This window comes from Heteronotia binoei, chromosome 3, assembly GCF_032191835.1.
Source record: "Heteronotia binoei isolate CCM8104 ecotype False Entrance Well chromosome 3, APGP_CSIRO_Hbin_v1, whole genome shotgun sequence".
NCBI lineage: Eukaryota > Metazoa > Chordata > Lepidosauria > Squamata > Gekkonidae > Heteronotia > Heteronotia binoei.
In genome coordinates, this window is record NC_083225.1 from 60490570 (window position 1) to 60510585 (window position 20016).

The 20016-nt window shown below is 41.3% G+C and overlaps 1 long non-coding RNA gene across 1 annotated transcript; it reads left to right on the forward strand.

Annotated features, from left to right (window-relative positions):
- The first annotated feature begins 238 nt into the window (after positions 1-238).
- Positions 239-18118, forward strand: LOC132568926 (uncharacterized). The gene is made up of 7 exons (XR_009555228.1): positions 239-341; positions 3214-3252; positions 7884-7949; positions 10269-10325; positions 12227-12265; positions 14016-14138; positions 17847-18118. It is a non-coding gene; the product is annotated as an uncharacterized LOC132568926 (long non-coding RNA).
- The last annotated feature ends 1898 nt before the right edge of the window (positions 18119-20016 follow it).

A 20016-nucleotide genomic window follows, 5' to 3' on the forward strand; every position in this document is an offset into this window, starting at 1 on the left:
CTGATGGCACTTATTGGGGCCACACTGGGGAACTGTGTTTTATACTAACAGAAATAATATTGTTTCTCTCTGACCCAGTAGTTTTTTGTTGACATCCTCCCCAGCCTGCCAAATTATAAGGACATTTTTGGCTAACATAAACATGTTTGTAACTTTATTATGTGTTTGCCATATCTGAGTCAGAAGGTCACTTCCATAGTGATCCTGAGTAGGATGATATAAATTTCTTTCTTTCTTTCTGATGAGAGTAAATATCTGGAAATATATATCCTTTATAGGGAATCGCCCTAAGCCTCTATATCCAACTCTGAGACCACAACCAGGAGGCCATGGAAACAGAGGTATGAATTTCTTTCCATTGTTATTATCTTCAATGATCTTCAGTCTGATGATTTTGAAAATTTTGTTTCTTCTTATCAATTTGCTTTATCCGTTATTTCAGTAGCCAGCATTTTCACCTTTTAGCAAATTTGTAGGATTGTACGAACTGTGTTAGAGAAATGCTATTAAGATTTTTAAAATGTTTCTTAATGTATCAATTGGCTATCTACACTAAGATACATTAAAACATCATTTTAAAGATGTATAAGGATTCATCAGTGCTTGGTTATTGTGGCCCTTTCTTATGCACCTAGGGAAATGCTGCTTGCCTCTTTGGGGGTCAGGTAGCAATTTTTCTCCAGGCCAGTTTTGCCAGGAATCCTGGAAGGCTGGTGGGGGGGGGGGGGGTTGCGCCATCTTCTAGGTGTGGAGCACGTGTCACTGGTGTGTGTGGAGGGGAGGTATTTTTGAGTTTCCTACATTATGCAGGGGGATGGATTAGATGGTTCTGAAGGTCCCTTCCAACTCTATGATTCTGTAATTATAACAATAGGAAAGAGAGGAGGTGGGGATGGAAGGGATGATGGTGAGACAATGGTGCAACATCACTTCTGATGAATACCTGGAAGTGCTGTCACCCCAACTCTGTGCAGCAGCACCCCTCAATATCAAGACATGCTGAGTTGTTAACTCCAACAACCTCACTGGACTAGGGTTTTGCTGTGAAGTTTAGAGCTGTCTAAATTAGGTCAATCTGAACCTATAACCTTTTATTATTTATTTATTATGTTGTTTGAACTCATACTCCGCCCTCCCCATAACAGACTTACAATCAGTTTTACAAATAGATGTTAATGTGGATTTAGTCCTTTCTATCATAGAGTGCTAATATGGCAGGATTCTTTTGTGGGTAAGTGCTCTCCAGTTGATTGTTGAGAAGCCCTAATTAATGACTCAGAATCTAGGCTCCAGACCAGGCTGTATTCCCTTCTGAAGCTATTATTATTCTTAGCAAGTATGATGTGTTTAGTTGCAGTCCTGGTCCCTGGCTACATTGTAGCCATGGGGGGGTGGGGGAAACTTACTGGTTGTCTGGTACCAAGAAAGGGAGAACAGAAGCTTGTCTTTGCCTCAAGATGGAGGTATTGGGAGAAATATGCACCAAAATTGATGCAGCAACTATCTGAGCTTCTAAAATCACTGATCCCCTAACAGTGCAATCCCAAACACAGTTACATCTGTCTAAGGGCTAAATTACATGATATGTTTATGAGTTGTCTCTGGCGTTAGAGTCACATGTCAGCTCCAAGAATGTAACTTTAAAAACCTTAGAAGTTGAATTTGCTGACGACAAGCAGTGTGGGTGGAGATGAGGGTTCCTGCTCTTCTCCAGCTATTTTCTGAGCCTAATTAACCTAGTGGGAAGGTATTCGCATTAGAGTGCTTGGAGTGCTCCACGTGCAGCTCCAAATTTATGCAAATAACTTTCCACTGGAGGTTCTTTAGGCTCAGGAAAACATGTCACCTGTTGTCAACAAAATCTACTTCTGAGGCTTTTAGATTGACATTTTTGGAACTAATGTGCAAATCTGATCAAAACAGTGAATCCAGAGACTACTCTTATTGTGTAGCTTAGCCCTAAGTCTATTGACTTCAAGATGGAGCCTGGAATTTTCCCAGCGTTCTGACTGATCTTCAGACTACAAGGATGAGTTTCTCTGGAGAAAATGGCAGCATTGGAGGAATGTACTCTGGTATTATGTCCCTGCTGAGCTCCCTCAAATTCTGCCTTCCTTCACTGTACCCCCAAATCTCCCAAGCTGGAGTCTATGCATTTTATTTACTTTATAATCCACCTTCCTCAAGGGACTCAAGACTGATCACAAAAAATGAGACATTCAGTAACCAATGTATTAGAATTTTAGAAGTCTGGAACCACCAGGGGAGAGGGGAGGGTGTCAGAGAGAGAGAACAGCTAGAGGGAAGGTCGTGTGGGGTGCTGGGGGGCTTGTAAATTCACCAACTTTGTAAATTCACCAACTTTAGGTTCCCATCACAATTTACAGCAAGCAGTCAGATTTTCACCCATGGAACATGGCTTCCTCACATCCAGGAATGCACAGGACACAGTTCCGACTGACGGTGTCAGGGTGTGGCCTAATATGCAAATGAATTCCTCCTGGGCTTGTCCCACAAAAAAGCCCTGCTCACATCCTTCCTCCTTCTGCATCCCCAAATCCCCCCAATATGCGGTTCCTGGGGGATTGGGGACCCCCAAGGATCACATGAGGCAGAATTAGGAGGGATGCCACAGAAGGAGGGAATAAGGAAAAAATCATCATGGATCTGTCTGGCAGGATCCAACCCATTAAATGGTAAATTCTTTATAGTTTTTAAAAATTATTAGTACAGTGTTTAATGGCCAAATTTAACTACTTTTGTTTTTGAAAGCAGCAGAAATATTAAGCCTGTTGGTGAATAAAGTATGCTTTCTGTTAGAATAATGTTTTAAAAATGAAACCTGTATTTAATATTTCACTAGAGAAATGCTTAGCACTAGTTAGCAATGGGATTACATCTCTTCAGAAACACTGAACATTTGTCATTGGACACTGGTGCTATGGATAATTTTTCAGTTTGTAATAAATGAAATGGCAAGATTTACACTGGGCATTTTACAATTAGTATGACAGCTATACTTATCATGCAATCTGAAGCAGATTACTCTCCTGGACCCACTGAAGTCAATGAGTTTAGAAGACTGTAATTCTGTTTAGGATTGCACTGTTGGTTCCAAATTATTCATGTTGACTCTTGCAGAAATTTACTTGCATTTTTTGTTAACTCGTTTTATCTATGTTTATAATGTTTACCCACTTTGATTTCTTTTAGATGATTATTTCGATTTAGGAGATGCCCTTGGTGGTAATGGTAAGCATGTTTTAAGTGTTTGGCATCACTTCTTCCTCCTTTTTTCAACCCTAATCTTAAACCAGTGAACTCAGATTTAAAACAATAATGCATATTTGATTTATGATAAACTAAGTGAAATAAAAATTACTGGATAAAAATGCAATCAACCTGCATTTCAGAAGGAAAGATCAATCTGTATTAGGCGATGATAGAAAAATATCCCGACATATTCATACTTCTGTAGTCCTAAAAATATGGCACCCCACATTCAGATTTATGGGCTGGATGCTGTGAACTGCAAGCAACACTACCATATCACAACAGATCTTCCTTAGGTACAACTTCCATAGCAGCCCATTGTGATTACCCTCCCCTATTGATATTAAATTGATATTACATGAAGACATGTAGAAAAGGGAGCTACAGTTAAGAGGCAGAACTGGGTGACAACATATTCTCTCCCCTTCTGTTGGTAGGAAGGATACCGGAGAAAGGCAAGAAAAGATGAGCTTTTCAACCTATTAAAATTATATCAACGTATCTACTTCTTAATGTAGCCCCATCTGCCGATATTTAAATCTGAATACCAAAGCTGTGGACAGATCTTTCTACAAACATGGAAAAAGCCCTAGGTTTGCAGAAAAATCTAAACACACATATATTCCCTAGGGTTGCCAGGTCCCTGGTCTAGGCGGAGGCTTCCCTGTTTTTGTGGGACCCTTCTTGCCACCAGTCAGGTGGCCAGTGGGGGCGGGGAGAAGAAGAAGATGATATTGGATTTATATCCCGCCCTCCACTCCGAACCTCAGAGTCTCAGAGGGGCTCACAATCTCCTTTATTTCCCTCCCCCACAACAGACACCCTGTGAGGTGGGTGGGGCTGAGAGGACTCTCACAGCAGCTGCCCTTTCAAGGACAACCTCTGTCAGAGCTATGGCTGACCCAAGGCCATTCCAGCAGGTGCAAGTGGAGGAGTGGGGAATCAAACCCGGTTGTCCCAGGCAAGTGTTCGCACACTTAACCACTACACCAAACTGGCTCTAAAATGCTCTCAAACCCATCCCACAAATGCTCCAAATGCAACGTAATGACAACACCCCAGAAGTGATGTCAACATGTCACCATAGGGGAGGGAGTTGATACTCCTGACATCACTCCTGACATCAGCGACATGATGACATCATTTCCATATGATGTCATCATGGTATGTGCTCTATGAACATGCTTCATAGCATAATTATTTTATTTTTATTGATATGAAATATCTTTTCCCTGGTAACTGACTTCTGAGGCAATTGGCAGTATGAAAAATGCCAGCAAGTTGGAGCTGCTTGCCTTTGTTCCAGAAGAAGGCATTTCCATTCATACAGGAGGGACTGTCAGAAATTTTTATAGTTTCAGTCCCTTCCTGCCCATTCTTTGAGGGTGCCTGACTTTTCAAGAGATGGAAAATGACAGCAGGAACAATCGATACCACGTATGAAATATGGCTTGCGTTGCTCAGAATGCGCCTGAATAAATAAACAATGAAAACAAGTTAAAGTTAACATTCATGAAACCCACTATAAATCAGGCTAAAAATATTAACAAGATGGCTTCATTTTGAAAACATCTTTAGTGTACTAGCAGCAACAGAAAAACAGGAAGACTGCAACTTATAAAACTATCTCCCCCTCAATGTCTTCCTGAAAAGCATTGACTTCATTTGCCTTTGGGAGGAGATGTTCCATTTGGGCTGCAGTCTCTGGCTTTAATTAGTTAGTCCCTTTCTATCTTTTACTCTTTTTGCTGTCCTCTTAATCTTATCTTTGCCAAACACAATGTATTTACTGTAGCAAAAGCCGCCTTCTCCAGTCAGTCAGCAAATAATACAATGTAAACCCTGGCCAAATTGTGACAAATGAGGGTCAAGGGGGAATAGCATTCAAATATACACAGGAGGAAGCTGTGCTTCTAAACTAGGTTTTTGTTTCTAGAAATATCTAAATTAAATAATCATGCTGGAAAGTTAAAAGAGAATGTGTTCAGCAATAAGGCTGCAATTACTTAATTTTTTGTCAGGGAAATTCAGGAAAAAAAATCACAATCTTATCTGGAGTCAGGAACAATCCTTTTAATGAAAAGGTAATTTGGGAGGCATGCTCAGTCAAGAAACTATGCAAGACATGTTTTTAACCACAACAAGGGTATTTCTATTTATAACTATACAGAAATCCTTTACTACACTACAGTGTGATATTAGTATTGCGTGTGAATTCTTTCCTTAAATGGGACCTTGTGATTTGCTTCCAAAATTCATCTGTCTTGCTTGTTTGTCATGCTTTACTGTACCCTATGGGATGGAGTTGGGGCAGTCTTTTAGGGTTTCCAGGCTCCATGTGGGGCCTGGAGATCACCCGCTTTCCCAGCTGATCTCCAGCTGGCAAAGATCAGTTCCCCTTGAGAAAATGGCTGCTAGAAAGGGTGGACTCTATGGCATTGCACCACGCTGAGGTCTCTCCCCTCCCCAAACTCTGCCTTCTCCCCGATCCCCAAAGTTTCCAGGCATTTTCTGACACAGACCTGGCAGCCCTGCATCCTTTCCTCAGCCATGTACCATGGCAATCTTAAACAGAGTTTAAAATTGAATTAAATGGATTTAGGATTGTCTTGGTAATTCAGTATACAAATAAAAAATCATCTGCTGGTGTTCTCCCTAGTGAGATATGGCATTCAACTGTCCTAACTTCTTATTTCTTGCATTCAGTAGAGCTGGTGAGGAGCCATGCGGGCAAGAGGTCATGCTTTATTATCAAAGAAGAGAATGATCCTTGTCGTACTGTAACATGAGAGTTGCCTGTCTTGCTTTGAACTACATTATCTGCACGCATCTACAAACACAAGGCATTATTTTCATAAGCAGGCCCATATTTCATTGGATCGCATGGAATGTTTCTGTTTTATGAGTTCTCTTGTAAATGCTTTTTTTGTTGTTGTTGTTTAAGTTTCCTGCCTTTGCTCCTGTACTACAAAAACTTGTTTATTGCATAGGATCTTTTGCTGCCTGGTTTAACTTGCTAGAATAAGATACAATGGTTGAGAAAACTAGGAAGTTCAGTATTAATTAGTAAACAGGCACCACAATCCACACCAGATCTAATTCAAATTCTCCAGGTTTGTGATCCACAGGCTGAAACATAGCTTTAGCCTCTCTGTGATCCATTTTCAAAGGTCATTCCTGGGTCATGCCAGGGTTTAAAATATTTCATGGAAGCTGGGTGCTGCAAAGGGTGGCTTCATAGCATTTTTATTTAATGTTATTTATAGCACACAAACAAGCAACAACATAACGCCAACAAATTTATTATTTTTTATTGACTCAGTGCACCAAACTTTAAAAAGTAATTAGAGTATGAACGTTTCTTGGTTTTATAATATCACACACGTACTTCAACTTGAAGAATAAGGCATTTATTTTAAAATAACTTATTGTCCCAGTCCGGGGCTCTTTATATCTGTGGAAGAAGCGGGAGAGAGCAGGGCCTGGCCCTCAGGGAGGGCAGCAACCCTGTGTCAGGGTGGGGAAGAGAGCCAGGTGAAGTAGCAACAACAAAGGAAGAGCAATTAAAAAGGAGACCCACTAGTACTACCTTCCTGTGAAGCAAGGACCCTCTGGTATAAAGGCCTACTTGAGAGGAAGGGGTCACTCAAGTGTAGGAGCAACCAGGAGGGATTTAGCATGCCAGACCTAGGCAAATATGCTTAACCCTGTAGGAAGGGTGCAGTGGCCAGGTCAGGAGCTTAAGGATCTGGAGGTGGAGGTGAGATGTAAATAAATGGAGGTGAGGACCACAAGGTTACAATTGATCTCAGGAGTTGGCAATATAAAGGAACCAAGACATTGAAGTTCAAGTGTTGCCTCCTTTCTGGAGAAAAGATCATACTTCTCCATGGAGATGTGGCCCCTGGCTAGGGTTCACAGGTGTCACTCAGGAAATATCTGGGGACTTTGGGGGAGTCAGGAGCAAGGTTGTGACAAGCACAATTGAAATCCAAAGGGTGTTATGGCCATCACATTTAACAATACTGTGCTCCATTTAAATGCTTTCCCTCCATTGGAAATAATGGAGGATGGGGGCACCTTTTGGGGCTCATAGAATTGGAACCCCTGGTCAAGTCTTTTCGAAACTTGGTTTGGGGGGAAGTGGTTCAGGACAGGCACCAGATACTATGCTGAAAAATTGGTGCCTACCTAAAAAAAAACAGCTCTTCCAGAGCCCCAGATACCTACAGATCAATTCTCCATTATACCCTATGGGGACCAGTCTCCATAGGTATAATGGAGTGCCCCATGGACATTCAAACCCCACCCCCACTTTCTGATAACCCTAAAGTGGGGGGAGGGCCTGCAAACCAGAGGATTCCTTGCCCCAAACTGGGGATTGTTAACCCTCCCCCTGGCCCTAGGGGATTCAAACTATTTGTTTACTTTAAAAAAGACCCGTTTTTTGTTAAGATTCTGCTTATGCATTTTGACTCTTTCTTTCTAACTCTTTCTAATATGGCTCTTTCTTTCTAACTCTTTCTAAATGTTGCTAGCAAAGGAAATAAAATATGTACTTATCATAAAATGCAATTGTTCTCTGTATTTACTTACCTGCTGTACTATAGATGATCACCCAAAACCTCAGCCATATCCACGTCCTCCATCACGACCAGGAAGCCACGGTGATTCTGGTAAGAACAGTTTCTGACATTTTTTTAAAGTATTAGGTATTTGATTATGTCATTCTTAAGTTTTCAGGGGCAAACTGTTTTCAGTCTGACAGGCATTTAACATGGTGATGGGCAGCCCCAGCCTAAGGACCTGGTGCTGGTAGGGAGGCTATGTGAGTGTTTCTTTGTGGCACTGGTCAGCATCCTGTGCTCATTCCCCAGCAGAAAATACCCATCACCTAATTGCACATACCAACACTGCCCCTATGATGTCACAGTGTACCACTGATGTCCCTGTGAATGGCAGCCAGGTATACAGCTAGGCTACATGGCATGCCCCTCCAGCACTGCCCACACATGGAATATGGTACAGGAGTTGGAAATGGAAGACATTCCACTCCCTTGGCATTGAGGGGGCCATTGCTGCACATGAGAGGACTTCTACAATGAAAAACAGTTATAATCCCAGGAGGAATCCAACTGCTCCTATACTTAGCACATATATCCTGAAGGGGGGCAGAGAATGCACACATGCTTCTGGCCCACCCAGGTGAAGGCCTCCTCTTCTTCCTCCTGAATAGCACAAACCTCTTTCACACAAATAGCATGCTGCCTGCATGTCCTCATACGAAAGGAAATCCATGCTGGGCACAGACAGGCAAGCAGCCAGCACGGAGTGGAGAAACAGCCAGAGATAAGAGGCAGCCCTGTAGACTGCATTCAAACTGCAGCCTGCGACAAAGATGTTGCTCCGTACATTCTTGTCCCAGTCCCAAACAAGAGAGGAAAGAAATCCCATAGAGAAAAAAAAATGTTGGTCCCCTCACAATGCAATAGCATATTGGAAACTGGTGGCAGGGTTGCCAACTGCTGGCAGGGTGGGAGGGCAAAACCAGTTCCCTGGAGGATACATTGCAGCACAAGAAAAGGAGGGTGCCTTCTCATGGAACCCCTAAAATAAACAGTGGCCAGGAGGAGGCTTCTGTCAGCTTTCTAATACAAATCTTGGAATGCTTGAGCCGCCTGGCAGGGGATGGATAAAAATCCAGAGAATCCTTATAAGTTTTGAATTGGGTAGAAATTGTGAGGATAGCAAAAGTATACCTGAACACATGGAACTGACTTTATGCTGAATCAGGCCACTGGTCCATCAAAGTCAGGATTATCTACTTTGACTGTCAGTGGCTGCCCAAGGTCTCAGAAATTTCTCACATCCCCTACCTACCTGATCCTTTTTACTGGTTGTGCCAGGGACTGAACCTAGGACCTTCTACATGAGAAGCAGATGCTCTACCACTGAGCCACAGCCGTTATCCTAAACTCTTCTTTTATCTTCTTATTTGAGTTCTGCATTTCTCTTTTTCTGTTCTCTTCATTTTGTCTATATCTGTGCATGCTTCTGAGTAAACATTTAAAAATGACATTAGCCTGAAAAGGCTTCCTTAGCCTAATCACTCACCCCCACCATTGGTCAGAATCTTAGCTCATGATATTTCACATATAGGAAAGGTTGAGGACAAGGAGGCAGTTGTCTTGCAGGAGATGATCGATGCCTGGCTCTCTAACCTGGGGTAAAGAAGGGAACTTTCTCTATTGTACACACAAACACATGCACTTGGGCTGCTGAAATCAAATGGCTGTTCTGAACCAGTTAGTCATAGCCTCAAAGAGTTAACCTGCCTTTGTGGTAATACTACTGAGCAACAGGGAATTCAGAGGTATAGAGTGGCCTCCATAAAGCCTCACTGAGCATAATACACCCCATAGCAGATGCTGAACTTCTTTACAAAGCCTAGTTGGGAGTGTCAAAGGATGGACAATTACCAAAGCCTGATTGGTTTCAGAGTAGGAAGGCCCCAGTGACAGGCCATCCTGGGTCACAGTTTCTCCCATCTAGCTCTGCCTTTTTTGGGGATGCCTTTCTTTGAATCCTTCCTTTAACGCCATTGTTTACTTAGAATGCTGTTTTGCAGCCCGGAGCAACTGTGAACACCGCCATAAAGTAAAAGTGCAAGTAATTCCTGTGCTTTGCATTGAGATAGAAATCTTTTAAATAATGGATTTTGTTCTTGACAGCATTAACTCTCCGTTGGGAGGGATCAGATACCATTTTTTTTTTGTTTGACTGCTTTGAATATTAACATTCCAGAGGATTTCACCTGAATACTTTGTAGCCAAAGATAGATAACTTTTTTTGTAGATAAGCAGAGATAATTTTGGGCAATATACTAGGACTAGCCCTAAGACCATTACTATTAAGACAGTTTCTGAAGACTGTCAAAATAGCTGAAGGGACATTTCTTGGAAAGATAGGCTAATACCTTGATTGTACCTTTCTAGGTAGTTTTAGCGACCTGGATCTTAATGATGGGAAACCTCTACCTCCAAGAGCCCCAGGTGATGTATAGCCATCTAAAATTTTTCTTTCTGTTTACAGTCCATTTTACAGCATGGCAAATTAGCTAGGGCATGATGGAAAGGGGTTGCTCCTGCTCTTCACAGCTCTGTGAACGTACGCAGAACTGTTGTTTCTAATTCAAAAACTGTAAGAACACAATTAAAACTTATTATGGAATAAATTTAGTGGTAATGATGATTTGACATGAACTCCCCTATTGTACATGCTGTACAATATTTGTTCAGACTATTGTACATGTTGTGGGTTTGAATTTGTTCCGACTATTGTACATGTTGTGGTTTTGAATGGCAAAATGCTTGCGTTAATGTCGTCTAAAGAAAGACACAAGTATGCCAAGAATGTGACAGCAGCTGAGAATTCCTGTATTTTTCTTACAAGTGATAGATGACTGAACCACATTACAAAAGTATTAGCAGAAATAACTTGTGAGTTATTTGTAGCAGAAAACTGTTAACCTGCAAAGTGGTTCTGAGTTGGTTGTGGTATGAAAACAAACCACTCCTGTGAATCACAATGCTGAACTGATGGCATTATATGTTCCAAGCAGCTGAAACCAGACAGGAGTCTCACTGCAGCATTTTGTAACTCTTGAAGCTTCTGAAACCTCTTCAAAGCAGTCCCACATAGAGGGTATTATGGCAGTTCATTGTGGAGGATGCAGAGTGTGGATCGGCATGACTAAATGTGCAGAGTCTAAATAAGGGGGAAGCTTGAAATTTAATTGAAAGAAGGCAAGCTAGAAACAGCAGCAAGCTCTTTATCCATCAGCAAGGACGCCTCCAAGCTCTTAACTCGATTTACTGAAGAAAGCTTAACCCCATGGAAGGCTGGCAAATCAATACCAGTCAAACATACAGCCTTCTTGTCTTGCCTGGATTAAGATTTGGTTTGCTCTCTCTCAGCTGCTTGAATATGGCTTCAAAACAGTGACTCATGGCTGCTTCTGTAGGCTTAGGGAGTGAAATGCAAAACTGGGATCATCCATATATTATCTGAATCTCCAGACAATCTCAGCCAAAGGTTTGATATAAAAATTAAAAAGCATTGTGGATAAAATGTACTTTTGTGGCACCTGACAGGTCTATTTCTAACTAGCTCATTCTGCCTCTCATATATGAACTCTTTGCTTCCTGTCAACTAGAAAAGAACAGAATCAAGGAGTTCTGTCCCTTTTATTTCAAATGCTGATTACAGTTGATCCCTCCCAATATCATGGTCGACCCTATCACATGCTACTCTACAGAGAGAACAATATCAATGGTGACAATTGCTCTTATCCAGAGATCATCAGCTGTGCTGTTTCAGTCCCAAAGCCAAGTCCGATGCCAGAATCGGACAGATCAAGGGTGGATGTTTCATCCAGGAAGTGTCTGCAGTTTGCATTCCAACAACAACTCTAAACCAGAAAAGTTGGAAATTAAAATTCTCATGCATTTCGGTAGCCATATATTGCGCCCTACAGATGAAGTGTTATGCTGCCTGCCAGCCAGCCATCTCTGCCACTCACTACCTTCTCTGCAAGGTTAAACTGCTGGGGAAGACTGGGGAAGCAGTGGGACTAGTTCTCTGGCCATGTAACCTAAGCAGCTTCTTGCAGTGGCATAATAAGGGCTGGCCAGCACTTTGCAGGGTGCACCTGATCATCAGTGGCATGGAAAGCAATGGGCATCACCTCCTGGAGCCTGGCTGCTGCTAGTTGGGTCCCAGATGAATTCCCAGGGTATCACTGCAGGGTTTGCTTGTAATGAGCTCAGATGGGGGAACCTTGAGTTAGGCGTTTCAAAATGTGTTCACATAACCTTGGTTGTTCTTTGATTAGTAAAATTAACTTTTTAAAACTTTTCTTTTCCCTAAAATTCCATCATTGCCTCTATCCCAGATGGGAATGAATACAGTTCAGCTAATGGAGGACATACTGGTAAGGCTGGGTATGGTTTCATGCTAACAGTCACTAGAACAGTGAAGAGAAAAATCATTCAATTTATATAATTTCCAGTACTATATATGCTGTGTTTAATGTGCTTGCACAGACTGAGACCAATTCCCCACTAACCTTGTCCCGGTCTCACGCTCCTCATCCCTGCGGGGCTTCTTTCTGATTTTGCACAAGGTGCCCTGGGGTTGCAACTCATTCCACCTCTTTCACGCAGCAAGCAGAAACCAGTTTTTAGAGAATTTTACTTGCCAAGCAAAAGAGATGGAGCAAGTTGCAGTCCTGGGGCAGCTTGTGCAAAATTAGAAGGAAGCCCTGCAGAGAAGAGGAGCGTGAGACTGGGACAAGGCTAGTCGGGAATCAGTCTGTGGTTTTTTTCCCCCTTCACTCAGAGATGCATCCCAGCCAGCATTCTTCTAGCTCCTGTCCTGGCTGATATGTCCCTTCTCATGAATATAATGCTATCACTCTCAAGCCAATTAACATTTAAATTAATTTAATTCATTTGTGCCCTGCCTTTCTCCTCAATTGGGATCCAAAGTGGCTTACATAGTTCTCTCCTCCATGTTATTCTCACAGCAATCCTGTCAGATAGGTTAGTTGAGAGTATGTGATTGCCCCAAATTCTAACCATTATACCATACTGGTATCTTGCAATATGTTAATATTTTTCACTAGTGGTAGTGGGCAAAATATGACTAAGGGGTCATGTGGAAAACTTTGGCATTTTGTTCAATGGTGTAGTGAAAGTATGATGAAGCAAACACAAAAGCATTCAACCAATTCTGAGTGGAGTTAAAACTGAGGGTTGCAACCATTGAGCCTCTGCAGATATGCCATTTTTGCTGCATTTTTGGAAGAACTTGCTATGTAGAGAACAAGGGGGGCATGCCTCTTACCTCTCTCTGCATGTAAGCAAAGCGTATCAGGACACCACAATGAGATTGGCAAAGATTATTCCTCGATGGCTGTGACCCTTGCCTTGTTCCTCTCTATTGCCTCCTCCTGGAGCTTGGCTTGTGTTTTCCGCTGCCCATGGTCCTAGCCTCAACACTGGAGAAGTCATAATTTTGCCCCTTCTCCTGTCACATGATCTAAAACTTCTTTTTTAAAAATCACAAAATACCCCCAAACTGTGATAGACTGGGATAGATTTTTGAAAATCTGAACTGTAATGACTACATTACATTCATTTAATGTTATTTACCTGTAATTACTGTGTACACTTGCAGAAGTATTGATAATGCGTTTGGATCCAATGACTACCTTTCATATATTCCTGTGATTCAGAAAGACATCCTCAGCAGAAAGAAGTCCTTGGATCCAACCCATTATTCCTAATTGTTATTGTAAGATATTTGGCTGATAATTTTAAACGAAAGGTGAAAGTGAGAATTTTTATCTTGTACCTCTGTATACATTACCTTTACATAATCTAAATTTATAAGAAATATAATTTATTTATATTTTAATGTTTGCTTAAGGATGACTACATTTTACATTTATTTTTATAATGTGATTTAATTAATGCAATTGTGTATGGATCAATGGAGATCTTGAAAAAAGTTTTAGATGTTTCTTGATAGACCATGCAGATCTACAGTATTATTATTTTCTTTGTTTTTAAATGCACAACATTAGAAAAATTGGTCTTCCGTGTATCTGCACTTTCTATCTACTAAAACTGAGTAGGCCTCTGTTACATCTAAAGAAAATGTGTTATTTCCCTCTATAGCTGATGCTACTAAGACAGCTCAGATAACATCCCCTGTTGTGTCTATACTTGTGGTGTGTGCGGTTGGGGGACTAGTTGCCTATAATGCTTACAAGAAGAAGAGATACTGTTTTAAACCAAGAGGTAAGATGGACTAAAACAATTATTAATTATTTCCTGTAGTGTACTAAAACTAAGCTTGAATATTATGGATGAAGCACTCCACAATTAAATTTCAAAATTGGGTTGTTATGAGATGACCCTGTCCTGACTAACTGACTCAGTCAACTTAGTTTAGTACTATTTATTCTTTAGGGCTGCCAACCCCCCAGTTGGGCTGGTGGGGGGAACCTCCCTGAGTCACTGGCGCAATGTCACCCGGAAGTGATGTCATCAAAATGGCAGTGCCTGTGCGGGGTCACTCTAGGCGTTTCTGGGAAAACTCTATGGTTTTCCCAGATGTTCTAGACATTTGGAAGGTAAAACTCTATGGTACAATAGGCATCATAGAGTTTTAACCTCACAAATGGCTAGTGTCCAGGAAAACCATAGAGTTTTCCCGGAAACGCCTAGAGCAGCCCTGCATGGGCACTGTCATTTTGATGACATCACTCCGAGTGACATCATTTTGGCTCACAGTGCGCAGCACGTGCACGATTGTCCTCCGCTGGGGGATGAAGAGGACTTGACAACCCTATTATTCTTCCTGGCAGCTAACCTTAAAAAAAAAAAATCCTGGAGGATCAGACCAGGGGTCCATTTAGTCCACCATGATGATTAACTGTCAGGTCCCCAGCTACAACTGTTGTTTTTGAGGCCTTGAACCCTCTTAGCCTCAGAGAGGGATGGGAGTTAAGCACCAGTCTACTCCACCTCATCTCCCTTAGTTTATTCCTTTCTGAGCTGGGAGGGAGCTAAAGCTTGCACCTCTTCCTCAGCCTCCCCCTCCCCCCCCAAAAAAGCCTTTTAAAGTCCTTAGAAAGGCCTGGATCATGCCGAATGGCCTCCTTTCTGTCCAAAAGCAAAACCCATGATAGAACCTGCTGAAGCAATCTACCCCCTTCTGTTCCTCTTCCCTGCTTCCAGAGTAAATGGCCACATGTAACTGGCTGACTGTTACATGGGCAGCTGCCATTGATCAGCTAGTTGACACTTGGACCTTTACAGAATGTTTTCCTGGTTCCCCTGGGCCTTGTAGATTCCAGGCATGACAACATGAAGTGCCAAGAAGAGGTGGGGTGGGGGTCTGATGTTATCCCAGATAACACTGACAACAATCAGTTGCCTATGCAAAACCCACAAAAATATAAAAAATATTGTGCAAAACACACTCTTGAATAGTTTGTACAAAATTAAGTATATTATATTATGTCACATAATGAACAGCATACAAAAGTAAGCATACATTCATACATTCAGAAATTAAATGTCCTGTGAGCTGCCCTGAGCCTGCCTTTGGCGGGGGAGGGCAGGATATAAAAATAAATTTATTATTATTATTAAAGCCAAACAAGAGTCTCAAGTACAGTATTTCAGGGAGGACCCCTCAAAGTCTCCTAATTTTCCAAATAGAGTACTAAGACTCAATAATAAAGTTCCACAGGAGTCCCTCTGTTGCTTGTAGGCTTCCGAAGGAAAAATTCTTGCCTTCATGCAAACACCGGCTTTGATTGCGTTCCGCTGCTTTTGCAGCTTCCTCATAAGCCAACTGAAAATTCCAGCCAAGTTCTCTCTCAAACGCCTATTTCAATATCTTAATTAGTGGCTTGAAGATACTGAAATGGGCGTTTGAGAGAGAACTTGGCTGGAATTTTCAGTTGGCTTACGAGGAAGCTGCAGGAGCAGCGGAACGCAATCAAAGCCGGTGTTTGCGTGAAGGCAAGAATTTTTCCTTCGGAAGCCAACAAGCAACGGAGGGACTCCTGTGGAACTTTATTATTGAATCTAAGCACTCTGGAAAATTAAGAGACTTTGAGGGGTCCTCCCTGAAATACTGTACTTGAGACTCTTGTTTGGCTTTAATTTCTGAATGATTGAATGTATGCTTACTTTTGTATGCTGTTCATTATATGACATAATATAATATACTTAATTTTGTACAAACTATTCAAGAGTGAGTTTTGCACAATATTTTTGATATTTTTGTATTCCATATATTGTGCTGCCATTGTTCTTTTGCATATGCAAAACCCACAAGCAGGACATAAAGACCAAAGCCTCTCCAGTTGTTGCCCCTCAGCAGTTGCTATTAAAAGGAACACTGTCTTTGAATTGCATTTTGACATCATGGATAATGGTGATTCACAGATCTAATTTACCCCCTTTTAAAGTCATGTAAACTAGCAACCACCACATCTCATGACAGAATTCCATAAATTAATTGCTCTTTCAGTGAACTACTACTTCTTTCTGTTCTCCTGAACCTACTGCCCATCAGCTTCTTTAAGTTCCCATCTCCTAATGATTGGGGAAGAATGTAATTCTGTCAGAAAATAGGTGATCTAATTCTCATTCCTACATTATTCTTAGCTGAAGAATGGATAAGGAAGAATTTTTCCATAAAAGTTTAGGGCAAGCAAAACAGAAATGCTGATATTTTCCATTATGTATCAAGGCAACATTTCCACTCTGCATTCTTACACTCTACATTCAGCCTTCTTTACATTGAACAAAACTGGTGGAGTTGTTACTGTTAGCATTAACTAAGTTATCAATATCACCCTTTAAATATTTTAGACTGAGTATTGGGTCCACAGATGTCTTTGTACAAGAGGAAGGGATTTTTAATTGTGTAAAGGGAATGTATCTGTGGGTCTCCACTTAAAGAAGCTTTTTAGGTGAGGCAAGAAAGATCCATTCTAAGTGAAGCCTCACCTTCAGTTCTTTGGATCTTGCCAAGTATGGTTTTGTAGCAATGTCCTTTGACAAGAAGTTTGTCTATTTGTATATTTTAATGTATGCATGAGGGAGGGATACTGATAAAAAAACCAGTTCTAAACTATGTTCCCTCTAAGCTGCAGAGTCTTGTGAGCAAAAATTCTATTTTGTGAGCCACTGGTATTAAAGTTGTGAGCTATTGGCATTAAAGTTGTGAGCCAATGTATAAAAAATTGTGCTCTGGGGTCATCCTTCCTGAGCAAAGACAAAAATGTGTAAGCTGGAGGCTAAAAATCTGTGAGCTAGCTCACGCTAACTCAGCTTAGAGGGAACACTGGTTCTAAATCTAGCTAGTTAGAGCATATTCTTAATTTACATTCATAATCATGTTTGTGAGACTACACTGATGATTCCTGTGGTATCTCATAACAAGTATCACGCTTGAGCAGAAGAACAAAGTGTGAGCCCAGTGGCAGCTTTAAAACCAACAAAGTTTTATTTGGGATATAAGCTTTTGTGTATGTGCACTTCTTCAGATACATATCTGAAGAAGTGTGTGTACACACAGACCAACCCAGCTACCCACCTGAATCACACCGGAGCAGTTGCATCCTTCTAAATCCACTGAAGAGTATATACTTCTGTTTAGGGCTGTCCGAGGGTGTAGCTGCTAGATACGCATCCCTAAACACATGTGGACATTCTCGGACTGCTGCTTCTCCTCCAGACTCCCAATTATATATTCCCAAGTATACAAGGGCTTGCAGTTTACAGAATTCACCAGCAAAGCTTCAGCAAATGATGTGTGCAGTGCACAAATTCATGGTTTCTTATGAGCAACTAGGCTCTGATTTGAATATGGGATTTTCCAACTGCAACACACTGGGGAGATGTGGCTCGGGAATGAATTATATATGTCTCATTTTTAATCATGCATTTCTAGCTTCTAATTTGACATACCGTCTTTCATTTTAGGTGAAACAGCTGCCTAAACTATAAGGCAAGAAAGAGACCCAGATTCTAATGGTGTATGTTATATTTTGTGCGATATGAAATGTTCCTTGGGTGCAACTTGAAAAACAATAAGCCTTTCAAAACCAAACCAATTAATCATACATAGTGTTGAAGGAGTTCTCCATTAGCATAACACAGAATGTTTCAGATTCAAGATCTGTTTAATCTTATGTATTCTGTTTATGTATGGGTAAACTGAATTTGCTTACTTAGTTTGTATCTATTGATATTTTTGTGCAGCCTGTAGGTCATGATTACTCAGGGTTTTTAAAAGAAAAAGCCCAGCAGGAACTCAATTGCATATTAGGCCACACCCCTGACGCCAAGCCAGCTGGAACTGTGTTCATGCTCAAAAAAGCCCTGTGATTACTCTCCAAGAGAATCTTAGTCTTTGTAGCTATATGAAATGCATTGCATACAGTACACTTCTGTCCATTCAAACATTATTATTTAATTGAATTATTTATATTTTATCAAACATTTTTAAAAACATATGTAGCCCTATAAGTCCATATTCATTACACTAAAATATAAATTCCATGGAAACTGATTTCTAGGAAATGACTCCAAGTAATCTAGGGAAATAGGTAACTATAGGCTCATATAAAGATCACTTTCTGGATTCAGCCTTCTATGAACAAATTATGTTGTACTATATATTTTTAAAAAAACACCCCAGTTCTAACAACTGAGACACTCCATGAACAGCCCCATGTTTCTAGCTCTGAGATGCTGCTCATATCTTTTCCCATGTGATTGTACAACTGTTTTCTTGGCGATGAGGTAAAAATAATTCTTGCTACCACATGGGAAGATCTTTGGATTAGGGCCATTGTTTTTTAAAAGTAGGACAGGAATACAGTGGCTTGGATCCAACCAGTTTTTTCACTGGTGAAAACAGGTGAAAGAATCTCCATTGATGACTCAGAAAAGTTAAGCTGGGGATCATGGAACCTGCATGGACACAAACCATGTGGGCAGGGGTTGTAGCAAGGAATACTCAGCAAGCTTGAAAAAAGCTGGTTGAATCCAACCCACTGTGATTTATACAGATTTTCCTCTTACATATGAAGCACAAACATTTCCCAGCTTTAATGTGTCTCCTTTTATGAAAGTTTAGCTCTTTAAAGGACTTGAATAAGTAATAAATTGTCATTATAGCTGATAGTTCATTTGTTGTATATATTTGTAAATGTATGGGGAAGATAAACTCTTGTAGCTACTTTCCTTTCTTTTATAAATTGCATCCACATAATTGTGCCAAGTGAATACTTTTGTATCAAGGGAAAGTATTTGAATAAATTAATATATTGTATATTAAAAGAACGCTGAAAAGAGATTGATGGACTTTCCCCCCTCCTTTAGCCACCTTTCACAGAGTGGACAATGATGGGTGGCCATAATATCTGCAGGCCAGCCAGGGACACCTTGAGGGGGGAAGGAACGTGTGTGCCGGAAACAGGAAGTGACGTCACTTACGGTGACATCACTTCCGGTGATGTCATGCCACCGCCGGAAACAGGAAGTGACATAACTTCCTGTGACATCATTTCCCCCGCGCCACCTGCCGGAAACAGGAAGTGACGTCACTTCCTGTGACATCATTTTCCCCCAAATGACATCATTTCCCCCAAATGCCACTGCTGGAAACAGGAAGTGACTTCACAGCACTTCCTGTGACGTCCCCAAAGATCCCCCAAATATCACCGCCGGAAACACCAAGATTATTTATAGAGAGGGAAAGGGGGAAATAAAGTTAAATAAAACTCTTTTTTTTACTTTTTTCAAAGTGAGAAGACTAGAGAGAACGGGTTCCACGCTGAGAAGCCAGTCAGATTCCAGTGAGATTCCAGTGAGACTGTGCTGCATAATGCAGCCTATTTATTTTGTCCTGTTTGCTCTGTTGGCTCTATCTGCGCCACCTTCATCACTTTCGGGGTGTGGATCTCCCAGTGGGGTGGTCTCCCGACTCCCTCCGCCGGTTGTTTCTGATAGCCCTGCTCCCCCTCTTTCATTTGATATGTGTCCCGTGCGGGTGCCACCCTCCTGCCGGGAGATGCCGCAAAATGAGCCCCCTTGAGGCTTATGGCGGCAGGGCTCGGGGGAAGTGAGCTAGACTGCTGTTCTTAAG